Source organism: Tasmannia lanceolata, unplaced genomic scaffold, assembly GCF_043159265.1.
Source record: "Tasmannia lanceolata isolate RefF3 unplaced genomic scaffold, GAP_Taslan_0.1 ptg000040l, whole genome shotgun sequence".
Lineage (NCBI taxonomy): Eukaryota > Viridiplantae > Streptophyta > Magnoliopsida > Canellales > Winteraceae > Tasmannia > Tasmannia lanceolata.
The window spans coordinates 58,955-62,626 of record NW_027518717.1 but is presented as its reverse complement, the minus strand read 5'-3'; the positions used below and the strand labels follow the sequence as shown (position 1 = coordinate 62,626).

Here is a 3,672-nt window from a genome sequence, read left to right as displayed (position 1 = left end):
CTACGGGCTTGATTGGGTTGAGCCTTGGTATGGAAACCTACTAAGTGGTAACTTCCAAATTCAGAGAAACCCTGGAATTAAAAATGGGCAATCCTGAGCCAAATCCAGTTTTCTGAAAACAAGGGTTCAGAAAGCGAGAATCAAAAGAAGGATAGGTGCAGAGACTCAATGGAAGCTGTTCTAACGAACGGGGTTGACTACATTGGTAGAGGAATCCTTCTATCAAAACTCCAGAAAGGATGACCTTATTTAAGTACATAGACGTACTTAAATATCAAATGATTAATCACGACCCGAATCCGGATTTTTTGATTATTTATATGAAAAATTGCAGAATTCTTGCTAAATTAAATCGATTCCAAAAGGAAGAATCGAAGATTCAGTGATCAAATCATTTACTCCAGAGTCTGAAAGATCTTTTGAAGAACTGATTAATCGGACGAGAATAAAGATAGAGTCCCATTCTACATGTCAATACCGACAACAATGAAATTTATAGTAAGAGGAAAATCCGTCGACTTTTGAAATCATGAGGGTTCAAGTCCCTCTATCCCCAATAAAAAAAAAAAGGCCTATTTTATTCCATTCCCTAACCATTTATCCTCTTTTTTCGTCAGTGGTTCAAAATGAGCTTAGCTATGTTTCTCACTCACTCTACTCTTTCACAAATGGATCCGACCAGAAATCTTTCTCTCTTATCACAAGTCTTGTGATAGATATGATCTACGTACAAATGAACATATATGGCAAGGAATCTCCATTATTGAATCATTCACAGTCCATATCATTACTCTTACACTTACAAAGTCTTCTTTTTGAAGATCCAAGAAATTCCAAGGCTGAGGTAAGATTTTCTAATGTTTTTTGAGTCCCTTTAATTGACATAGACCCAAGCCCTCTAGTAGGATGATGCGTCGGGGATGGTCGGGATAGCTCAGCTGGTAGAGCAGAGGACTGAAAATCCTCGTGTCGCCAGTTCAAATCTGGTTCCTGGCACGTGGTTAATATATCGAATAGATACTCATACAAATGAATCGATATGGATCGGGATCCATATTCTATTCGTTAATAGTCTAGATCATGATACATACTTATCCATCTAGGGATATATCTAGATCCCCCATTTTTTTTTTTGATGGGTAAAGAAAAGAATTAGATTCTGTTCCCTCTTCTTTTTTGTTTGTTCATACTGTACCTGCTCTCGCTCAAAAAGAATGTTAATACTTCATACATATTTGAATTGAAGTTAGTTGGCTGAAAACCCAAAAGTCTAGTCTAGAGAGGAATCGAAGGGTAGGAATAGACAGGATTCATTTCAGATACAGTACAAAGAAAATCTGATCCCCTTTTCATTTCTGAATTTTGAGTTCATAATTTCATATTTTCTTTCATATTCTATTTCTTCACTTTCTCTTTCTTCACTCCCTCCTACGTGACTTTTCGGGGCCCATCTAAGTGATGTGCGCGGTACAAAGTTCATGGTGCAGAACTCTTTTGATTCATCCTATTGGCTTTGCTCATCCGAAATGGATATCTTCCAAATTGGGGAATATCAATGAAGCCCCTTTAGTAGCCCATTCATAATACTGAGATGAGAGTCCAGTTATTCTGTTTCATCTAGAACAGAACATAAAAAGATTCCTTGAATATCTGGAGTCGTAGAAGTGAATATTAGTTTCTTATCATTCAATGAGCATCTTGTATTTCATAGAAATTGGGGGCAATATAATCCTTACGTAGGGGCCAGCCTATCCAACTTTCAGGCATCAAGATACGTTTCAGGCGTGGATGATTTTCATAAGAGATTCCCAACATATCATAAGATTCCCGTTCTTGAAAATCAGCACTTTTCCAAATCCAGAAAACAGACGGGATTCTAGGATTCCTCCTTGGGGCAAATACTTTTATGCATACCTCTTCGGGTTGATCCACACCATACTGTATTCTCGTAAGATGATACACACTAGCTAACAACCCGCCCGGTGCTACATCATAAGCACACTGGGAACGTAGATAATTGTAACCATATACATATGAAATGACAGCAATGGAGTACCAATCCTCGGGCTTTATTTGTAAAGTCTCTATTCCTTGGTAATCGAAGCCCAAAGATCTATGCACTAGCTCATGCTTGACTAGCCAAGCAGATAAACGACCTTGCATCTTCTTGATCTCTCCCACATTTGTATTTGTATGAGTATTTCACATTTACGATGAAATTTATGAAGATTTACCCGCTGTTTGTTATTCTGCACAAAAGCATCCTGCCTAATTCACTAATTCGTGGGAAGATACTGAACTTTTGTATTTGAAAGATGTTTCAGTTTCAGGAGGTATTTCTGAAGTAGATGGAGATTTATAGAGTAATCCTTGATCGTAATTTCCAGTATGAGTACTGCGTCCAACATGAAACTTGTGATTGGTAGTAAAATATCGATTTTCCTGTTGAGACCCAATTTGATCTTCATAGATTTCTCGAGATACTTTCTTACGAAGTTTCGTTATAGCATCTATAACTGCCTCTGGTTTGGGTGGGCAGCCCGGCAAATAGACATCCACAGGAATTAGCTTATCGACTCCCCGAACGGTACTATAAGAATCCGTACTGAACATCCCTCCTGTAATAGTACAAGCTCCCATCGCAATGACATATTTTGGTTCAGGCATTTGCTCATATAATCTCACTAAGGAAGGCGCCATTTTCATTGTTACTGTGCCGGCTGTTAAAATGAGGTCTGCTTGCCTAGGACTCGATCTTGGTACCAATCCATAACGATCAAAGTCGAATCGCGAGCCTATTAATGAAGCAAATTCAATGAAGCAACAACTGGTACCATAGAGAAGCGGCCATAAACTGGAGAGTCTTGACCAATTCGAAAGATCATTCGATGTAGTTGAAATAACTGAATTTTGGGTTGTTTGGTCAAGTAACGGAAACTCAATAGAATTAATAACTGTCTCAATGTAATCTTTTCTTTGTTTTTGATTTTGATTGTCTGAATATTCAGGAGCTAAGACCATTCCAATGCTCCTTTTCGCCATGCATAAACTGAACCAACAATTGGGATAAGCACGAAAATGAAAGCTTCTATAAATACAGATACACCCAATACATCGAAACTCATTGCCCATGGATAAAGAAAGACCGTTTCAACATCAAAAACAACAAAAACTAGAGCAAACATGTAATAGCGAATTCGGAATTGTAACCAAGCATCCCCCATTGGTTCTATACCCGATTCATAACTAGAGAGTTTCTCTGGTCCTTCACTAATCGGGGCTAAAACTCCCGAAATTAGAAATGCTAAAATAGGAATAAGACTTGATATTATTAGAAATGCCCAGAAAATATCATATTCGTAAAGCAGAAACATAGATGCACTCTCATGAATGTGGAATATACCGAATTAGTCGATTCAAATTGGAATTGTCAATTCATCCATAACTGCTTAGTCGAAACAACAATTTTGATCGAACCACATAGTTGAGTTTGTTTGCTGCGGGTCATGCCTCGTTTCAAGATTCATCCAATAGAATCCCACTTACCCTTTCTTCAATTCTATTTAGATATGGTGTAGACATATTATGTTCTTGTACAAATAAGACTCTCTCACTTTACCTTGGGTTTTCTATAAAAAAAAAAATAAATGAAAGAATATTTTCATTTTCATC

The 3,672-nt window shown here is 37.5% G+C and overlaps 1 non-coding gene across 1 annotated transcript; it reads left to right on the top strand.

Annotated features, from left to right (window-relative positions):
• Positions 1–923: 923 nt before the first annotated feature.
• On the top strand, positions 924–996 carry TRNAF-GAA (transfer RNA phenylalanine (anticodon GAA)). Its single transcript has one exon. It is a non-coding gene; the product is annotated as a tRNA-Phe (tRNA).
• The last annotated feature ends 2,676 nt before the right edge of the window (positions 997–3,672 follow it).